Genomic DNA, 22,796 nt, shown 5'->3' with positions numbered 1-22,796 from the left:
TGAGACCAGCAAGCTTCTGGGGCCAATATGGAACCAGCTTTTCCATCCCAGAACTGCCTTTTCTGCGGTGGAAACGTGCAGACCAGTTCGAGAATTCACACTGGCCCAGGAACCCGCCCCCGAACCATGTCGGTGGAAAAGGGCTATCCGAACAAACTAACCCACACACAACCCTGGACATTCTCACAAAGCTTGTGATAATATGATCAGAAGATCCCCCCAGCATCTGCCTCTTTCAATCTCCAAAACCCTACAAACTTCAAACCAGCCATGCTGAGACCCCTCCCCTGCTGAAATGATCCCCAGAACTCTCTCCTCTGTTCCTGCTCTTCAAAGTTTAAAATCTCAAAAGCTAATTTTGCTGATGCCCTCCTCCACCTGTGCTTAGGTTACTGAAGTTCATCTTCAAAATAAACCCCCTCGAACCCCCAACCAGCCATGTGTGGGTGAGATGATTTCACACAGCTATTTACTTTGGGAGAGACTTAAAAGTTAACACGTTTAATGGCATTCTTAAATTTCAGGAATTTTCATGTCCCACTGCTAAAGTTTGTAGACATGCTGATTTTAATAAAGATCAATATAGACTTGTTTTGGTCGTGGATAAGTTGCTTTATCAATGGTTTAATAACGCACTCAAAACACACATGTTCAATTGTTGCAACCAACTAAAAGTGTGATTTACAAAAAATGTTCAACCTTTATTTTACCAGGGTTATTCTATTGAAATTAAAATCTCTTTTCGGTGTGATTTTCACGAGTTAAAGACTAAAGGTTAATTCACTCCACTAAAGTTCGACCAAGCTAAATGTGACATTTATTGTAATAATAGGTTTTTATGTTGTTTTGATATAACTTTAATTTATAGAAGTTGAGAAATTATTGATTTTCTATAATAACAATTTTTTTTTAAACTTATTTGTTAATAAATAGAAAACGTAAAAAAATATTATGGTTCTATAATAATGCAATGGTTCTTAAAACGGTTATGGTTATTTTTCTATACATTTATAAGTGTGTTTATTATAACAAATGACAATATTCTGAATAAATATTAGCTGGCTATCTTGAATTATGTAAACACAGTAAAAACAAAAAACACTATCTATAAAGAGTGAAATACAGTAAATTTGCACCTCTAATAGTGTCATCGGGGGCTGTGTTCATCACATTAACTATGGAAATGTCCCACTAACATTTGACCACCAAAAAGTGTCTTAATTTTGACCAGTATAACTGTTAATAATTATAACCTAACAGGACTCTTTTTGTTAAATGTTTTGCTTGATAAGTGTGCATGTGCTAACTTATAAATTAATAACTGCCACTTGGTTTGATATTTTATTATCTAATGCAATTTTTAAGTGTTTCATAACTGTCCAAATATTTGTTGGGTCCACTGTACATGTGTACTAGAATGTAAACATGTACCTTTTGTAAAAACATATGTCACGCTTTACTATTTTGTCTACAAATCTACAAACAGTGATGGCTACATGCAGCTCACTGAACTTGTGCTCACTCACAAGTGTCTCTTTGATCTGCTCTGTTTTGACAGAGAGAGAATAGTGTGGCTCTCTGCTGCAGGCATTTCTAATCAAATTCCACACTGGTCTGGTGGCTGAAATCTTGTTATGATAGATCTCAATAGCTCTGTTGATGCCGGAAAGGATTAGTGGTGAGGTGTAAATCTCTTAGGAATCATGGAGCTTCTCTGTAGAGTCTGGAGCAGAACTGGGTGGAAATGCCAGCATTGAGCCTGGAACCCAGCAGAGCTCCAAATCTCTAGGCAGAAATCCCTAAACCTTTAATCACATTTGGTCTCTGTTTGGTGCAAGTGTAGATGCAAGGGGCAGGATATTTGATGTGTGCTCAGATCCTGATCAAAGCATCTTGCCATGGAGATGTTAGACATGACATTGTGGCGACCAACTGCCTTTGTTCTGACAACACCAAGCTTATTCCTTTAACAGTACATAGAGGTATGTATTTACTTCAAAGTATATTTCTCACTTCACCTAAAGAAGTCTTATTAATATAATTTAATGGAACAGTTCAACCAAAAATGAATATTCTGTAACTATTTACCCTCATGTCGTTCCAAACTCATATGACTTTCTTTCTTCCAATGAGCACAAAAGGAGAAATTCTGAATAATGCAATGGTCGTTTTTTCCATGCAATTACAATGAATAGGGACTGGAGCATTTAAGCTTACAAAATTATGCAAAAGCACTATAAAAGAAGTGGTCTATTATAAGACTTATATGAACCACTATATTCCAAGTCTTATAAAGTCCTATGATAGCTTTGGGTCATATTGACTACTTTTGTTATACTGTACCTTTATGGTGTTTTTCCATATTTTTTTTTAAGCTTCGTAGCCCAGAATTTCTTCTTTTGTGTTCCACAAAGAAAGAAAGTTATACAAGTTTGTAACAACACAAGGGTGAGTAAATGATGACAGAATTTCTATTTTTGGTTGAACTATCCCATATTAGGTCATATAAATTTCTGTCAAAACAAGAACATTTTTAAAATATCTCAGAAGAGATGTAATAAACACACATCAAGTTACACAGTCCTTACAGGAACACACAAACACAGAAACAAAGGAAACTAGAGAGCAGTGGAAGCAGCAAAAAGGAAATGCTGACCTCATCCACTACCTCATCTGATTGTTGTAAATGCAGCCACACATCCTCATAAAAACACTGTGTGTGCGCATGTTTCCCAAATACTGAGAGAACAAATGTACATGCTTGGCTAAAGGTTGCCCATGAAACAAAGGAGACAATTAATCCACACAAATGCAACAAATGTAACAAATCATTGTGTTATGCTTCTAATTGGAGCGCTTTGTGAGATTTGCACAGTCTCAGTATGCTCAAGTGAAAACAATTAGAGAATCCAATGATAGAGCGTTTAGTGATTATGAAGCCTCAGATGGAGCTCAAGCATCTGAGGACCGAACCAGTCAGCTGTGTTTCTGTATATTCTTAAGTGAACTCTCTGCCCTGATGACCTTCTAGTCTTACTCATTAGTCACTCTATCTATTCCTTCACTCTTCACTCCTTTAGTGTCTTGTAATCATTCTTCTTCCCTTCCTATTCTCCTTCAAGGCACTCTCATTTGCTCATTTCTATTCCGTAAAATGTTTCACAAGTTGATTTAATTTTTGTAGTTCCAGCAGGGATCAATAATAAGGCTGACCAGGGGTGCGCTCCTGAGCAAGAAGCTGAAACAAATGCGAGACGTGCCGAAACAGTCACAACAGACATCCGTCAAGCATATTTACTAGAGCTGTCAATCGGTTAAAATTTGTAATCGAATTAATTACATGGTGTCCCGATTAATTAATCGTGATTAATCGCATATACAAATATTTGCTGAGAAAGCCCCTCATATAACAATAATTCAATATACCGTATAATGATGAAATAATGATACATAGTTATCTTTAAATATTAAACAATTATATAATAATAATAATAATAAATATTCAGATAATTAAAATGCATTACATTCTTGTAGCAGAAGAGTTATTCATTGATAAGGCCATACAAAAAGCGGCTTTAGAATACAATGTATTGTTTACTACCATATTATTGATCATAAGTCAATCATTGTCATACAGTTCACAGCAATCCATTTCACAAGTGAATTTGTCAATCAGTTTGAGATTTATTATGAGGGCTTGTTTAAGGACCCGTCAATGAACACCTGCGTCAGACATTTTTTTTTTTTTTTAGAAACAAGCCAGGGGTATACACAGTACACAATACTACAGATATATTTTACAATAATGCAAAGACATTATATTCATTACATAGTGCAATGCTTTTCAATGCTATGGAGTTTTTGGAGGTACAAAAAGTATTAAAATAATATTTCAAGTCTTTACAAAAAAGTTCAAATAGGGGCTTTATAGACATAAATTTACACTTATGTATAAAAAACTTGGCAAGAAAAATAAACAGATTAATCAGAAAATATTAACTTAAGTTCCCCTTCTGTCGCTCTCTCCACGTTGTGTCAGAGAAGCGACACTAGGGGTCTCTCTTGAGCGCCGATATTCACCTCTGAACTATAAAAAAAGGCCAATGAGAGTTGGCAACCAGTATTTGCATGTCCCGCCCCCGGACATACGGGTATTTAAGCGGCGCAAATACGGGAGTTCATTCAGAAAATTTCTTCGGAGCCGATGGTCATGTTTGCAGACTGCTGCGTTTACACACCGAAGTTCCTGCTATCCTCTGCTGCATGCTGTTGGATTCTACAGCACAACAGTGGCTTTCTCCTGTTTGCACGGCTGTGCACTTCCTGCCCCTGAGCGCATCGACAGTTGCAGATAAGAAAGATCTCTCACGAGTTCTTTCATTCATAAAAGAGTGATTTTATTTAAAAGAGTAATTTCCTCTAAAAGAGCAAAAACACAGCAGCGTTGAATGTCCTTTTAAGGACGCGTCTTTATAAAGATGACTTTCCGCCCCTGTGTTGTTCCTGGATGCGGTAGAGTACTCTCCGCTTCCGACGGCCACAGGCGTTGTCTCGTGTGTCTGGGCAGCGATCACACTGAGGCTGCGTTTGTGGATGGTTCATGTTCTCATTGCGAGAACATGACCATGACAACGTTGCGGTCGCGGCTTGCTTACAACCGTAAGCAGGCCACTCCAGCCGCCCCCCGCGTCGCTCCTTCTTCCCACTGGATTGAGGACGATGCGGCTGGCGATGGAGGCGATCCGGGATGGCAGCTGGTGCAGCTCCGCCGGTATGCCCCTCGGACCACCAGCGCTCGGCACGCTCGTTGACTCCCGTCCCGGCTCGAGGTGGCGGCGACTCACCTCACAGCCAGTCTGCCTACCCTCTTGCGATGGAAGCAGATGAGTTCGCCGCGACATCGGAGGGCGTGGGCTCTGATGCTGAGGGCTCCTCTGGGCTGCCGCCGGGCTTGCACGCCCAGGAGGAGGCCGACGCACAGATGTCCGATATGCTTTCCGGGCAACCAACAGCGTGGGTCTGGATTGGAACCCTCCATCCTCCCCACAGCCATCACGGCTGGACGATTGGTTCTTGGCGCTGAGCCGCCACAGCCTCGCCCCGGTTCCTTTCTTCCCGGAGGTGCATGATGAGCTGAAGTCTTCGTGGAGAGCACCCCTCTCCACTCGTCGCACCGCCACCTGCTCATCCGCCCTCGCCACCCTCGACGGCGGAGCGTGCCACGGGTACACGGAGATCCCCCAGGTGGATAGAGCTGTTGCGCTCCACTTATGTCCCGGAAGCACTACCACCTGGCGGAGCCGCCCTGTACTCCCTTCCCGGTCCTGTAGAGCAACATCCTCACTCACCGCGAAGGCCTACAGCGATACCGGACGCGCCGCTTCCGCCCTGCATGCCATGGCTCTCCTGCAGGTCTACCAAGCCAAGGCACTTCGCAACATGCACGGGGGTAGCCCTGATCGCGACATGCTGCAGGAACTGCGCTCAGCCACCGACCTCGCCCTGAGAGCGGCGAAGGTCACAGCGCAGGCACTCGGGCAGGCGATGGCCACTCTGGTGGTCCAGAAACGTCAGCAATGGCTGGACTTGGTTGAGATGCGTGAAGCTGACAAGACTCGCTTCCTCAACGGCCCTGTCTCCCAGTTCGGCCTCTTCGGCGACACCGTTGAGGACTTTGCCTAGCAGTTCTCCCTGGTGAAGAAGCAGACGGAGGCCATTTCGCACATCATGCCGCGCCGCAAGCTTGCCGCCACAGCCCAGGCCCCACCTGCTCGCCGAGGGCGTCCTCCCGCGGCCAGAAGACCTTCTGCTCCGCCCCAACCTGGGCCCAGCTCTCAGCCCCGGCGTCGAGCAAACCGCAGGAAGCGTACGCCCCCTGCCTCACATACCCCTTTGAGGACCCGGAAGGCTCCCAAGCGTCCCTGAGACAGCGGACCCAGAGGACAAGAAGTTAGCTCAGGAGGTGGTAAGACCACTCCGTCCCCCGGTGGAGGGCCGGGAGGAGAATCTTTTGTTTTTTCATTTGCCGCACCCCTGACGGGGCTGCGGTACCCAAATTCTCAATAAAAGAGCTATTTCCTTTACCTCTGGGTCACATGGCCCGCAAATGCCATTCTCACGGCACTGTGCTTTCAGGCCTCAACAGTCTCGGTGTCCAGGATGCGGTGCTCCCGCCCTCAGCCCCACGACTGTTCCCCGGCCGGCCGGTTCAGACGAGTCCAGAGGACGCCAGCATCAGACCTCCTCCTCAGTCACGAACCCGCCCCCTGCCGGGTGCGCGGAACAAGGTAAGTGCTTTGAGTTTATTCTCAGCACCAGAGCCTCGGGACGCCACAGCGCCTCCCGACGCCGCGTTACCTGTTCCGCACCGCGTTACCTGTTCCGCACCGCTGCGAAGCGTTCATTCCTCCGCAGTGCACAGCGAACATGCCCACTCCCTGCGCGAGAAAATAGCCTCCCTTCTAATCAAGGACGCGATAGAGCCTGTCCCTCCGACCGAAACGAAGAAGGGTTTCTACAGCCCTTACTTCGTTGTACCCAAGAAAGGCGGCGGCATACGACCGATCTTGGACCTGCGAGTTTTCAATCGGACCTTGTCTAAACTCCCGTTCAAAATGCTTACCCAGAAACAAATTTTATCTGGCGTCCGGCATCTAGATTGGTTCGCAGCGGTAGACCTGAAGGATGCGTACTTCCACGTCTCAATTCGCCCTCGACATCGACCCTTTCTACGGTTCGCGTTCGACGGCCAGGCGTATCAGTACAAGGTCCTCCCCTTCGGCCTGTCTCTGTCCCCTCGCTTCTTCACGAAGGTCGCAGAGGCGGCTCTTGCCCCGCTACGAGGAGCGGGCATACGCATACTCAATTACCTCGACGATTGGCTCATTTTGGCCTCCTCGCAGGAATTACTATGCGCACACAGAGACCAGGTGCTCGAAGTACCTCGGCCGTTTAGGGTTTCAGGTCAACTGGGAAAAGAGCAAGCTCACCCGGTCCAGAGCATCTCTTTTCTCGGTTTGGAGTTAGACTCAGTCTCAATGACAGCACGTCTCTCCAACGAGCGTGCTCAGTCAGTGCTGGAATGCCTCGCTTCTTTCGAACCAGGCACCGTGGTCCCTTTGAAGCGTTTCCAACGGCTCCTGGGGCATATGGCATCCTCACGGCGGCGCGCCACTGGGGTTGATGCATATGAGACCACTTCAGCATTGGCTCCAGACTCGAGTCCCGAGACGAGCATGGCGCCACGGCACGCACGGTGTGGAAGTTACCCCTGCCTGCCGCCAAACCTTCAAACCCTGGACAGACCTCTGCTTTCTACGGGCAGGAGTACCCTTGCAGCAGGTGTCCCGTCGCATTCTGGTTACAACCGACGCCTCCAAGTTGGGTTGGGGCGCCGTGTGCAACGGGCACGCAGCCGCAGGCCGGTGGAACCGAGGCCCGCTGCGCTGGCACATCAACTGCCTAGAGCTGCTGGCCGTTTTTCTTGCCCTGAAGAAATTTCTTCCGTTGATTCGTGGCAAGCACGTCCTAGTCAGGACAGACAGCACCACGGTGGTGGCCTACATAAACCGCCAAGGCGGAGTACGCTCCCTCCACATGTCACAGCTCGTCCGTCGTCTCCTCCTTTGGAGTCAGCAGCGACTGGAGTCACTGCGCGCCACTCACATCCCCGGCAACCTCAATGTGATAGCGGACGCGCTGTCAAGACAAAACTTGCCCGGCGGAGAGTGGAGGCTCCACCCCCAATCGGTCCAGCTGATTTGGGACAGGTTTGGCAAGGCCCAGGTAGACCTGTTTGCCTCCCAGGAAACCTCCCACTGTCCTACCTTCGGCCGTCATAGACACTACTAACCAAGCCAGAGCCCCTTCGACCAGGCATCTTTACGCCCTGAAGTGAAGTCTGTTCGCGGACTGGTGTTCTTCCCGAGCCGAAGACCCGCAGAAGTGCGCAGTTAGGTCAGTGCTCGTGTTTCTTCAGGAGAGGCTGGAGAGGAGGCTGTCCCCCTCCACCCTCAAGGTGTATGTTGCCGCTATCGCGGCCCACCAGGACACGGTAGACGGCAAGTCTCTTGGTAAGCAGGACTTAATTGTCAGGTTCCTAAAAGGTGCCCGGAGGATGACTCCCTCCCGGCCTAACCTGTTTCCCTCCTGGGATCTCTCGGTCGTCCTTATGGGACTCCGGAGACCCCCCCTTCGAGCCGCTTGACTCAGTTGGACTCAGGGCCCTCTCTCTCAAGACCGCCCTGCTGATCGCGCTCGCTTCCATCAAGAGGGTCGGGGACCTGCATGCGTTCTCTGTTAGCGACGCTTGCGTGGAGTTCGGTCCGGCGGACACTTTTGTGATCCTAAGACCGTGACCGGGCTACGTGCCCAAGGTTCCTACCACACCCTTCAGGGATCAGGTGGTGAACCTGAAAGCGCTGCCCCGGGAGGAGGCAGACCCAGCCCTTTCACTGCTGTGTCCAGTATGTGCCTTACGTATTTACCTGGACCGCACACAGAGCACCAGACGCTCTGAGCAGCTCTTCGTCTGCTTTGGGGGACAGCAGAAAGGGAATGCTGTCTCCAAGCAGAGACTCGCCCACTGGGTTGTCGACGCCATTTCCCTGGCTTATCACACCCAGGCCGTGCCCCCCCCTTTGCGGGTCCGAGCCCACTCCACCAGAGTGTTGCGTCCTCGTGGGCACTGGTTAGGGGCACTGCCCTAGCAGACATTTGTAGAGCAGCGGGCTGGGCAACACCTAACATTTTTGCGAGATTCTACAATCTCCGAGTTGAGTCAGTATCGTCCCGTGTTCTCTCAGGTACCGAGCCCGTAGAACTCGGTGGCACGTCCATGATCTGACCGGGTGAATCGCTTGCACCCAGCGCCCTTCCCCCTAACCAGGGGAAACAGTCATTCCCAGGAGATCTCCTCCCTAGCCCTCGTGGGTTGCAGTTCTGCGGAGGAACTCGCCGACCCAAACCACTGCGGGTACCGCAAGCTACCCTGTACTGGTATAGGTGCCCCACAGGTAAGGCCTCCTGTTCGGACTCCCCCTGTGTGTAAAACCACGGTTCTGTCCCCTCACGAGTTGACTCCGTGTTTCCCTTAGGCAGTTTTCCCTTAGGCAGTTACAGCTGTATGCTTCCCCCCTCTGCGAGGCTGGATCTACCACCGCACTACTTTTCCGCATAAGACCTAAGTATAGGCCATGCGATGTATTTGCCACTCAAAATTTGCCTCCCCTCCCGGGTAGGTGTGGCCTCCGCAGGGTCTTCTCCGCCCTAATAAGGGCTAAGACCCCCTTCCCTCAATGCGTGTAAGGGCCCCGGCCGTAGTTGCTCTATGCGAGAAACATAGAGAGAAAAGAGGCCCAGCCAGGATGGCCCATTCCCATGTTGGCGGCCATCACCTTGTTCCCCCCTCCAGGGTAACGATAAGGAATCCTGATGGCTTAAATGGGGCATTGGGGAAGGGTACGTGCAGCCTGATACAGTTGGTCGTTCTGCACGTAGGAATACCTACTCGCTCCTGTATCAGCAGATCACGTACACGGCTCAGCGCATGGCTCTTTTTAAGTGGACCCCTAGTGTCGGTTCTCTGACACAACGTGGAGAGAGCGACAGAAGGGGAACGTCTAGGTTACGTATGTAACCTCCGTTCCCCGATGGAGGGAACGAGACGTTGTGTCTCCCCTGCCACGTCGCTGAGCCGAGCCCCTGTTGTGGCCGGACCATTTCCGTCTCCTCAGAAAAATCCTGAATGAACTCCCGTATTTGCGCTGCTTAAATACCCGTATGTCCGGGGGCGGGACATGCAAATACTGGTTGCCAACTCTCATTGGCCTTTTTTCATAGTTCAGAGGTGAATATCGGCGCTCAAGAGAGACCCCTAGTGTCGCTTCTCTGACACAACGTCTCGTTCCCGGAGGTTACATACGTAACCTAGACGTTATCAAAACTGTGAAAACCAAATAAAACGTCTTTTATAAAGCACAGAAAAACTAGTTAAAATAGAGGTACGTACAAACAAACTTTCTCCAAAATACTACAGCGTGGACACATTCCCAAAAAAGGTGAGGGGCAGATTCATCTACAGCATTACAGAAGGAGCAAAGTGGATCTATTTCAGGGAGCATGTTTCTTAAATAAAGACTGACTGTAAAAACGGTGTAACAGTTAAAAGGACACCTACTTAACCTTGTTGGTAATTAAATATTTGTGAGGTGAAGACGATACGACCAGTGTCAGACATTCTTGTGTCGTGTCTCGGGTGTGTTGCGTCATAAAAATAAAATGTTTAGGTCACTGTGTCAAGTTAAATATAGTTTAATACTCAATCTTTAAACATCTTGAGATCCCTTAGTTCACATTTGCCCTCCTTCAAGTGTTTTGAACGCAAGAACGTAACGCATGTTTGTGTGTCCACTGAAGAGTCGTTAATGTTTTGTTCACTGTAATAAACTGTGTGTTGCCCATACAGCTGACATTTCACTTACTGCCCTCTGGAGTAAACAGGTGGTACTACAAGCTTGCATTTCTCAGGAATTTCTCAGGAAAGCATTTCGATTAATTGCGTACATTTTTTGAACACGTTATTTTTTGTAAAATTAATCGCACGTTATTAACGCGTTAAATCGACAGCCCTAATATTTACATAGATTTTTTTTTAAATCAGCACAGATAGACACATAAACACATTTAGTGTCTTAGAAGTCACAAGTAAGAATAGGCTGAAAATGATAAATCAGCAATGTTTTGCACCATGAGCCATCAAAATGTATTTTTGAATTTATGCTTTCATGGAGTTACATTGCAGGTCTTTTTTTTGGGTGAAGAAAGCGTAATGGTAATGAAAAATATAAATACATATTTTTTCTGACACATTTACAAAAGATTTTACAAGTAGCTATTTATTATATGTGGCCAACATGTTGCCAACCGGGCTTGCATAAAAACAAATCATATACCTTGCCCTGTACAGTTTTCATTTACTTTCCTACAGTTATATTCCTTTGTATTCTCAATTATGTCTTGTCCTCTCATCATCCTGCACCAGATTTCTTTCATCAGGTCCCAATAACAAGTGGAGTGGTGGTGGCGTAGTGGGCTAAAGCACATAACTGGTAATCAGAAGGTTGCTGGTTTGATCCCCACAGTCACCACCATTGTGTCCTTGAGGAAGGCACTTAACTCCAGGTTGCTCCGGGGGGATTGTCCCTGTAGTAAGTGCACTGTAAGTCGCTTTGGATAAAAGCGTCTGTGAAATGCATAAAAATGTAAAAACAATGTTACAGATATGAATCAGTGTCCAGCTTCAGTCACACGCCTGATAACCCCCCAGTGAGCTCTTACTGGCCGCTCGGCAACCTACGGCCCCACTCCAAGATTTCCTGCCAGCTGCACAGATATTGTCCCCTCTATCAGATAACTCACACAATAATATCAAAATACTAACAGTTAGGCTTACAAACAGACTGACAAAAATCATTGTCACATGAGTGTAACAGAAAACAAACACACTGTTAGTGATCTGAAGGACCAAGTTTGAAAAACATCACTCTTTGAACAACACTAATTAGGTTGCTGCAATTACAATGTGCTACCATGCTCATCTATTATTTATATATGGCATGGAGTCTAATTGTAGCAGTAATTAGGGTTACTTATTAGATTCTTTGTCATTTTACATAAGTGCAGTGTGCACAGTGACTACACAGAGCCAAAATGGAAAATCTATCAGCTTTACATGTCATTAATCTAACTATGCCTGCAATTAAGTAATATAAAGTCTAGAAGATAAAATTTTATAAAACATGCTTTACAATATGGTTGTTTTTGTTAACATTGGTTAACACAATAGTTAACATGAACTAACCATACTTTTACAGCATTTATTAAATAAATTCTAAATTTCTACATTTATTTCTACATTTCTTAATTAAAAGAAAATGTTTTACTTTAGTTGTGTCATTTTTAGTTCATGATACCTAATGCATTAGGTGATGTTAATGAATATAACCTTGTTGTAAGTTGTTACCAAGCATTTCGCTACAGAAAAATAACTTCAGGAAGGCGATGGCTCTTAGTGCCACTAACTGCATTAAAATGCCAGCTGTTCTCCACAGAGGGCCTGTGAATCCATTAAGGTGAGTGAATCTGTCCTAATCTGAGAGGGCAATGGGATCTAATCTGCTCTAAATTACTTTGAATGCCGCTATGATACAGCAGAACAATTACTAGATGAAATATTTAAAGGGATAGTTCATTCAAAAATGAAAATTCTCCCATTTACTCAACCTCATGCCATCCCAGATATTAGCTGGATGCTAACAATTACAGTATGTAAGAAAGGGGTATGTGGTTTCCAGAATAGTTTGCATGATGTTGTTGAATCTCCCAGTATTGGCGTATTGGGTTTCAATACAAACTCAAAAGCATGAACTTCCACCATCAACAGTGAAGTACAACATTTTTGTGTGTAACAGTGCAACAATGCAAATTGGCATTTCAGTATTTTCATACTTTTGAAATATTTCATACATTGTCCTTATCAGCTAATGTGCAAGACTGAATAAGTAATAGGACATGATATAATGTATTGTAGCAGTCCAAGTTTAGTCATAAATGATGCATTTGAAATAGAGTTAATGGAGCAAAAGAAAGAGAGGGATCACTGCCGTCAGTGGACCCAAATATCGTCCTCAGTGTGTGCTAAAATGCTCATGCGGACTGAAATAAGCAGATGTGGTATCTTCTTTCAGGCCTTCATTTCTCACTCAGGAGATCCATTCTGAATGATGACAAGGAGTCACTGATCACAATTTCATTGTCTTATTGTCTGAGAGCGAGGATTATGCTTTTTGGCACACATACAAAAGCACTTGTGTGTTGTCATTAATTGTGTGTGTCATGGAAAACAAGGCAAAATGAGATCACAGGGCTCAGTGTGTGTTCATATGATTTTTTGATAAGGAATATCAAAGACTACCTTATGATGTCTTAATTGATAACGTCTCAATGTTTACAATACCTGGAGTGTATTTATTAAATATTACACTCCAAATATTGATTTGGTATAATATACCAAATATTTGGTAAGTTGACGTAAAATGTCAAGCTGTATCCTTTAGTTTGATATGTTATTTTATATTATATACTGATTGCGTATTCAGTATGATTAATGAAATAAAAATAATAACAGGTACAAATTATTAACACAATTTATCATGCCCCTGGACCATAAAGGCCCAAGTATACGTCGTTTTTCTGCATTCCATTTCGGATCGCACCTGGTCGACCGCATTACCTTTCAAAGTATACTCGTTTGATTGCGAGCTTTTAAATTTCAATTTAAAATCCCTAATACAATACTTTTCACAGAAATTCACAGAAAACTACTGTTAAACTCTGATGCTCTCTATGTAAAGCTACTCCCTTTCTGTATGTTAGACTCCCATAGCTCTCCTTCCCCACTTTATTAATTGTCTTTCTTTGTTGAAGCACTGGATAAAATTCAAAGCGGCAGGGTAACACTGCCTGTAGAACCAGCGATATTGACCCTGCCGGTTTCATTGCCAAACTGTTGCTGTTGCAGGCTTTTGGCTTTTAGCTCTGTTTAGAGCTGTTACCAAGGTACTTGAGGCCTACATGTGCATGTCCTGGGGTGAAAGAGAGAGAAGGAGAGGGGGGAGCAAAAGTTTGTAACAAAAACACAGAGAGAACTAAGACAAAGAGATAGACAGAGCATAAGAAATAGAGAAAGACAAAAAAGAAAGACCACTGAAAAAGGGCACAAGTGGAGTATTAGTGAGCATAAATCGAATGAAACAAGGGGATGATGGACAGAGTTAAAGGAATTCATAAAAGAATGAGTGAGTGAGTGAGTGAGTGAGTGAGTGAGTGAGTGAGTAAGTGAGAGAGAAGGACAACAGAGAGGGGAACTCCATAAGTTTAAAGAAGACATTGGGTTAGTCTGCTCTTTAGCATCTCAAAGCACATGGGCTCTATTAAATGCCCCCTTGAACAGTGGCCCAAGCTGCCACACAAACCTCCCAAAGACAATCAAACTCTCCTGCCCTGTTTCACTGACCCGAGTCTCCCTGGGCATCCAATCCAGCAAGCCTTTCAGAAAAGAGACGGCTGGTTCAAACTCCAGAATCAGATGCAGCAGGCAATGTTTTCTACACAATACTACACAGGAGCTATTGCCATCTGGACTGACACTACCTGCCAATCAATACCATACATTTAGTTTCACCCAGTGTGCAGTGCAAGCCCCACTGGCATAGGTCCAAACGGCGGCCATGGTGCCCATTACTAAGCATCTGCCAACAGTAAAAACCGTCATTGGCCTCCGTTGTATATCAGGACCTTTGTAATCAATACAAAGTAATCTTTTAAAGCTGAAGTGTGTCATTTTTTCTCCTATTACAGCTTAATATGCAGAGGAAACTTCTGAGTAAGTAAGCCATTTCTAGGTTGATTTCCCCAACATGTAAATATCACTGTACCTCTGTAATGCTTTGTAGTGCTCTATTTGATTGAGCATCCAAACCAGCCTGACACAGCAACAATGGCTCAATCAATGGTGAAAATTTGGGGTGGGACTATCAGTGAAGATTGACCTATGGAAGACATGGGGTGATTTGGAAAATCTGTTTAATTATAATTTCATTGTTTTTGCAATTCTGTTCCATTTCAGGTTAGTGGCACACAAGTTGCACACTTCAGCTTCATGATTCTGGAAAATAAGGAATGGTTAAATAACAAGTATTGTTATTTAATATGTCCTAGAAAACAGTAACACTTGGACAAAACTATTTCTTTCAGACTGTGACCCCATACAACTTTCAGGCAAACGTGTATTTCCCTGTGGCCTTATTTATTATTTAATTATAGTGGTCAGGCTGTTTAAATAAAGGGATTTCCACAGACTGCTCACTGACCATCTGATACATACTGCACACAAACATGGCAAGCATTTACAGAAATTGCCAGATTCAATCTGACTGGATGGCTGCTATGCAACTTTGGTAGCCTCGGTGACAACAGTCAGCCTGGAAATTAAGCTTTGAAGTTTACAAGGTTCCAGCCAGGTTGATACAATGAGAGCTAATCACTGGATTTGCCAAAGTTCTTCTGGTTAGTGGCATCAAATCTTTGAAAGAGTTTTGTTTGGGTCAATTTGCAGAAAGATATCATAAGCCAAACTTTACATTCTACTTTGTTTTCTGAGTAATGTCTATACAAAATAATCTGTAGTTATTACTTTGAATAAACAGAAATTCTGATTACAAAGTCTACAGACATTATTTGCTAATTTTTTGTGTTTTCTGTACAGCCGGCCAGCCACAGCAACTGATACTGCAGTAAAACAAATGTACACAGCAGTCTATTATTGTGTCATTATTGATTTCAGATAAATCTGTCATTAAATGGCATGTAAAAGCAAAATAAGCTACGTTTGGTTGCTTAATAAATCTCTTCATGTCTAAGTTAACAGTTCTTAAGCTTAAAAAGAACATCAAAGTGGTCCAATCTTTATGCAGATATACACTGTAAAGGCCTCGGTCTTGGTGTGAATAGACCTTAAAAATGTAAAGATGCCCATGGCCTTATTTGGAAGACATGGGGTGCACACTTTCAGTTCCTGCAAGAAATATAAAGAACTATAAGAACTTTAAATAGTTCATTAGTAACCTCATCATAAGGGTAAATCTTTCAGACAATTGAAATATATCTTGAAGTTTTTTGAGTGCATAAACTGGATATTTGTCAGCAGGATTTTAGTTTTAGAAGTGTAGTACTAAGTATGGATATACAAGACTAGTAATACTGTTACACTGTGGTCAACATCATATCTCCCCTCACTGCGTCCTTGATCAATTCAACCCATTGCAATTCTGGGCATTTCTGTCTGTTTGCAAGCACAAGAAAAGTGTCCAGCATGGGAATTGGCATGTAATATCCAGGAGCCAATTGTTTCTGAGTCAGCTGCTTTTTGCCACAATAGGAATGTTTTTTTGGTTCAACCCAGTGGTCAGAAACAGACATTTGAAATAACAGAAGCATGGAGAGGAACTGTGGATCCACCACACTGTTATTACTGCTAAAGGGGCAATTCTGAGGAGATGCCACTGATAGGATGGTTATAATGTGATGGGGTAATTTTCCTTCAGAGAACATTTAAAATGTCCTTTGTCTTGGTCACTGAGTGTGGGCTTAAAAGAAAAAGAAAGAAAGAAAGAGAGAGAGAGAGAGAGAGAGAGAGAGAGAGAGAGAGAGAGAGAGAGAGAGAGAGAGAGAGAAAGAGAGAAGCCACAGACCCTTCTGGTATATATAAAGAAAAAGGACAGACAGTTCTGTGTTATTTAGAAGAGTACAAAGAGTAAATAGAGACAAGCTAAGTCTGGCAGGAAAGACAGTAAGCTAATGCAGATGCTTTTTTTGTTCCTCCTAACAAATTCAAAAGGTTTTTATATAAAGAAAACCACTTACATCCTCATCCAGATTTTGACCAAGCCTCAAAATAAGAATTTAGTGTACATCCCCTTAAAGAAAATAAAAATAAATAATTATTTGGTGGTACCATGTTACAGCTATCAGATACTTTGATATGGTACTGAATGCATACCTGTCAACACTCCCATTTTTCCCGGGAGTCTCCCGTATTTCACACCCATCTCCAGCCCCCCCTGCCGTTTTGTTATTTCTCCCAGGAAACTCCCGTAATTTGTATGGCCCAAACATCATTATATGAACAATCAAATCAATATATTATTCCAAGGTTGTCCAGTTGCCAGATCATGTATGAAACGCATCCTACTCACACAATCGACACATCATACAAATTTCAACCCATTTGTGACCTCAACCTGGCAACCTACAACCCAGTTGCGCTGTTGATTTCTGCACAGGTAGTAGACGCGGGAAGTTGAATCAAGCATCACTGGTAGATGGGAGAAGACTTAGGTGGAGCTCCGGCGAAAAAAAAAATATATATGTATACATGTAAATATAACAACAGCTGGAAGAACTATTACATTTCATCTCAAAGCAATATCGACAATGGCCACGCCTTTTGCAAAGTGTGTCGCATATCAGACACGGTGGGAAAAATGACGTTACTCAGCACATTAAAAAAACGGCACATTTTGTATGTTTTTAGCATGCCTCTGCCATCCAGAGCCCACCCCACCCCCACGCAGAGGTCTCCCGGATTTTGTTACCCAAATGTTGATGGGTATGACTGAATGTATTACCATGGTTCATAACCAACAATCCTGGAAGTACTATGGTACTTTTTGGTTGGTGATAACTAATAGCTATAGAAAACCAAATATCATCCATCCATCCATCCATCTTCAACCGCTTATCCGAAGTTGGGTCGCTGGGGCAGCTGCTCCAGCAGGGGGCCCCAAACTTCCCTATCCCGAGCCACATTAACCAGCTCTGACTGGGGGACCCAGAGGCGTTCCAAGGCCAGTGTGGAGATGTAATCTCTGAACGTAATCCTGGGTCTTCCCCGAGGCCTCCTCCCAGCTGGACGTGCCTGAAACACCTCCCTAGGGTGTAGGATATCCAAATATCAATTATAATAAATTAAAATGTCAAATATGCTAAAATGTGTCTTGCAACTGTTTTATGACTGATAAAACCTAATTGAGGTTAATTCCTTTCTAAATAGCCCTACTAGACCACTTTTATGTGCGGCCCACCAAGTTCTTCAAGTCAAAATATATTTACAGTATACTAGCTTTGGACACTGATCATTATAAAATGGTTTCTCTCCCTCCTCTTGAATCTTTCTGAACCAGCATCAGCAGAGAGTTAGACAGACAAATATTCTTGTGGTCTTTCTGGCATTATCAAACCCAAATCACAGTGCAGATATGTACAACACAAACTGCAGTTGGGGAAAAGTGGCACAGTGCACATACCGGTAAATTAATTCCACACCATCACTTACATAACCAGCGTGACCTCAGATAAATGATGCCAGCATGAATATGTAATTCATCTAAAAAGTGCATAGATGGTGAACCACGAAGGAGCTGCACCATGCCCCCCCCACCCCCCTCCGAACCAAAAAAAAAAACAACTTGGAGAGGATTTTGAAAACTTGCAAACATGCCACAGTGAGGCCAGCCACAAAGGGATGTGGATGTACAGACGGTGTTCCGACAGATTCCAGCCGGGATCAGATGGGGAGGAAAAGAGTGACATGGAAATTTCTGATTCAGTGCCATCAGCTGAGACCAACTCACAGTTAATGAGCTCTCTCTCTATATACGTCTGCAGGAAGCTACAGCCTTATATAAATACTTGGCACATAGAGGCATCTTATAAATGGAAACAGTATAAGAGAGAAGAGAGGACAATGGTGATACCAAGGTAAAATAAAAATACCATGGTAGCACCATGGTTTATTGGACATGTACCATGGTATTTTTGGTACTGTAAGGATACTTTTTAGAAAGAACCATGGTATGGTACATTAATCACACAATAAAATTTGGAAAAACGAACATGGCACTACCATGATTTTTGGACATGTACTATTATTATCATGGTACCTTAAAGGGATGGTTCACCCAAAAATGAAAATTCAGTCATTGTTTACTCATCCCTGTGTTGTTATAACCCCATATGTCTTACTTTCTTTTGCTTAACACAAAGGGAAATATTGCGAGAAAAAAAAAAAAAAAAGTGATGTGATGTGATGTGATGTCATACAATGGCAGTTTATGGTGACCACATCTTCAAGCTTCAAAAGGACAAAAGAGTATAATTCAGAAGTCTAATAAATTATTCCATGAGACTCAGGATTGTTATGAAAGCATACAATAATGTTTGGTGAGAAACAAACAGAAATCGAATGTATTATTTAGTGAAAATTTTCACTGGCCGTTGATCTCTTGTGTTCGTTCATGAGTATGAACGCAAGTTTTACAGATATCTATGCAGCACACACGAGATGGGGCATTCAAGCGAAAACTCATTTTCTTTCACTTCAACAGGACGACCAGCGATATTATCAACAGAACACACAAAATACCTGCACACAAACCCGAGAACAGAACTTACAAACATGTCTGAAGAGTTTGCAGAATAGACGCATTTCAATCAAACAGAGAGATGCGGCTGAAGATAGCTACAGTCACACTGTGTCCTACTCAAACACCAAATTACATGCAATAAAAGTTATCTTTTCTATGTTAATCAGAGTTTTTTTGTACTTTGCAGCTGCGATGAGCAACAGGACATTCTGTCATTGTTTGGTTTCTATATATGCCGTTACGGCCACTAACCCCGTTCGCTATAAACACTCCACACTTTCACAAGCACTCTTATTTGAAGCGCACAGCACATGCAACCTACATATGCATCTCATCTCAAATAATCATACTAGGACATGACGTGATTGTAATTTGTGCACTGAATGTTTACGAAATTTCATTTGTACGTCAAATAGTATTATTATTTTTATATATATTGGAGAATCTTTACGAGCATGAGAACAAGTACGTGAGCGTGGTATTGGACCCGATTCCAATACCAGTATCGTGACATCCCAAGTTTTTTGTTCTACTTTTTATAAGGTGTAAAATATAGTACTCCAATGTACTTAAAAAAAAAACACTACCATGGTACATGTAAAAAAAAAAATTATACTAACATGGTGTTTTTAGGTATATTTTTGTAATTATAAACTAGTAAGATGCAGTAGAGGCACAAACTGTCCTTATAAAGTCAGTAAGCTGACAGCATTTTCTAATGCTACATTTCAAAGCCTGTAACATATGTGAGTGATTTAACTCATCTATTATTTTCTGACTCACTGACGCAAGCACCTTTCCTCCCCCCCAGGTGATCTCATCTGGAGCAGAGTCACTGCAATAACAGATGACTCTATATCAGGCTTTTACTATATAAGAATGTGCCATTGAGCTAAGTCATATCCATCCACTTTAAACAAATAGGAGCTCTCAAACTTTGGAACACTTCAATCAAAACCTTATCCCATTCTAAAACGAAACATCAATGTATCAAACTGCATGCTGTGCAAGTATCTGAGTGGTGTTTGACTAGTCTGAAGACACTTTGTGTATGAACTGGGTGAGGAGAGAATTATTTATTTCTGTGTGTGTGTATGAGCACTGTCAATGTAAGCCATTTGTTCATACATTACCAGCTCTTCAATCTGAGTAGTGCATAAAAGCACTAAACTTACTTCCAGTATACTGCTCTGTCCAAAGCTTGGCTCAATACATAGAAGCAATCAAACAGGCTCAGTTTACGTAAGTCCTGTACATCAGATTAATCCATTCACAAGGCCTTGCTCACACACATATCGGATACGGAAAAGAAGATAAGGCACACATCATAACAAACCAACAAAAAAAATAAAAAAATCCACTAACACTCTTTCCATTAGATGTTAATAACCACTGGAAAACAACATTACATAGTAGATCACTTTTAATATCACAATTGTTTCTCCTAGACAGCAATGACATTAAATAAACGTTTCCTTAAATTTCCTTCTCAGATATCTCTTTTCTCCTGAGAAAAGGGCCCCAGTAAGTTCACATATGTCTCTTCTAGAGTTACAAAAGGGATCTAGACGATGTCACAAACAATGCTCAGATTTACCAAGATCTTAAAGTATGCGATCAAAAGTCTGAGATTTTAATACGAAAACATACATTTCTCATCAAACTTCCAAGACCAAAGGACCTAAACTATGCTATCCTAATTCGTTTTTATAGCTGTACTTTAACAATTTCATTATGTTTTCCATTTTTATTTCTCTTGAGGAGAAGCACCCAACTTGCTATTATTTGTATGAGAATATCCTTAAAATAACATGTTAATATAGTAATTTCACTGTACAGTATCTTTTTGTCCCATACAAACTTTCCCAAACAGAACTCTTCAATAGAAATCACTAACAATGCTCCAAAACTTCAAAGAGTTTCTTCCAAGTGAATTGTAGACCCTTACCCCAGTGCTATTAGCTTTAAGAAAGTTAATCATTAATTTCACATTACTTCAAAGCCCTGAGAGATTATTATTGCGAGCAGTAGAAGTAATTTGAACTTGTATGCCTTCAGAGGGTGTAATAAATACAGTTGTGTTGCTGACATACCCATAGTGTGGTTCATGGCTGCTTCCTCGCGTCTCCCCAGTCTGTCCTGGAGGTAAAACTCAGTACACAATCCCAGCTGCTCACTTTACACTGCAGATTTGCTTCCTCTATCTCAGACATACGCACTCTCTCTGTCTCTTTCCCTCCCACACATATTCTTCCTACTCCTCCTCCTCATGCTAAAGTTACCTCTCTTTTCTTTTGCAGTTTGCTCTGAAACCCCATTCCTCTGTGTCCTGTCCTCCACTCTCCTCTCTTTCCTCGCTGGCTGCCTGCTGCAGCACCGCCTCCTTCTCCTGCTCCCCTCCTCCCTCTCTCTTGTCTGTGGCCCCTTCCTCCTTCACCACCCCCATCCTCATGCACATTTAATCCCTCCTCATGTGCACTCCCTCTCTCTTTTTCCTTGTCTTTCCTCAACTTTTCTTCTCTTGCTCTCTGTCCACCACTGCATCTCTGGAAAATGAAGAGATTGCCATCCTGTTTTTTAAATGTGGCCCTTATGAGCTGCTTTGATGTGACCGATGCACACATTCTTGCTAACATTCTCATTGCTCTCAGGTAAACACTGTGTGTGCATACTGGATTACAGTGGTAAAACATATCCAATCAAGTCAAAGTGTTTTGTTTAGTGGATTTTCCTATGATATACAATAATCTTAAAGCTAGCTGGGACATAAAGTCTCACTTTATAAACACATTATATCATCATATGCCCACATGCCTAATTAATGTATTAGCATACAAAAGAGTAAAGTAAACACACACAAATAACAAAAATTCACACATTAAGACCCCATTTACACCTGGTGTTAAGATGCTTCTCGGGTAATTCGATCACATGTGGTCAGACGAGACTGTTCTTTTTACACCTGGTCGCTTAAATGAGGGTCTTCTGTGACTTCGAATTTCGAGGGGAGAGACTCTAATTTCATAACGACATACATCAATCACTATGTCAGTGTGTTACTATGTGATAATAAACGTAAAAAGTAATAAAAGACAAAGAAAGCACAAATAAAACAGGATGGTATCAGACACACTGAAGAAGATCCGTAATGTTCTTGTGCTTGTGCTTTTGCTTCATCAAACCTTTATTTTCGATCAGACAGTTTTTTCCTTTGAAAGCTGCTCGTAACCGGCAAAGTTTAAACTCTTGTTTTAGCGCTGCAGTTGATTGACAGATGAGGGGTGTTTGCTACTGTCAACAAAGCATTCCGGGTGTATTAGCATTTACGCATCAAAGGTTTTGTGGTCACATTCGTTTTTGACGAACTCCGTTGTAATCCGATCACAAACAAATCACCCAAAATCACCCAAAATGCATCTTAATACCAGGTAGAAACAGGGTATAAAACACCACAAAAGTTTAGTTGATAAGTATGACATCACACAAAAAATATCTAGACAAACTTAAAACTATTTACATGAGAATGGTAAATGGTCTGCACTTATATAGTGCCTTTATTTAACCTTAGCGGTCACCAAATTGCTTTACACTGTGTCCCATTCACCCATTCACACACACATTCACACACCAATGACAGCAGAACTGCCATGCAAGGCACTAGCCTGCCATTGGGAGCAACTTGGGGTTCAGTGTCTTGCCCAAGGACACTTCGGCATGTGGAGTCATGTGGGCCAGGAATCGAACCGCTAATGC

General features: G+C 43.0%; 1 protein-coding gene across 1 annotated transcript in view; it reads right to left on the bottom strand.

Moving 5' to 3' along the window:
• The window catches only part of LOC127661023 (leucine zipper putative tumor suppressor 2 homolog), a 32,514-nt gene extending 11,126 nt beyond the window's left edge, over positions 1–21,388 (bottom strand). The window contains exon 1 of the mRNA XM_052151565.1: positions 21,137–21,388. The gene's annotated coding sequence lies outside the window, so the exon portion shown is untranslated. The remainder of the gene's footprint in view (positions 1–21,136) is intronic.
• Positions 21,389–22,796: the final 1,408 nt, after the last annotated feature.

The sequence above is a fragment of the Xyrauchen texanus genome, chromosome 20, assembly GCF_025860055.1.
Source record: "Xyrauchen texanus isolate HMW12.3.18 chromosome 20, RBS_HiC_50CHRs, whole genome shotgun sequence".
In the NCBI taxonomy this organism is placed as follows: domain Eukaryota; kingdom Metazoa; phylum Chordata; class Actinopteri; order Cypriniformes; family Catostomidae; genus Xyrauchen; species Xyrauchen texanus.
This window is presented reverse-complemented; position numbering and strand designations above follow the sequence as displayed.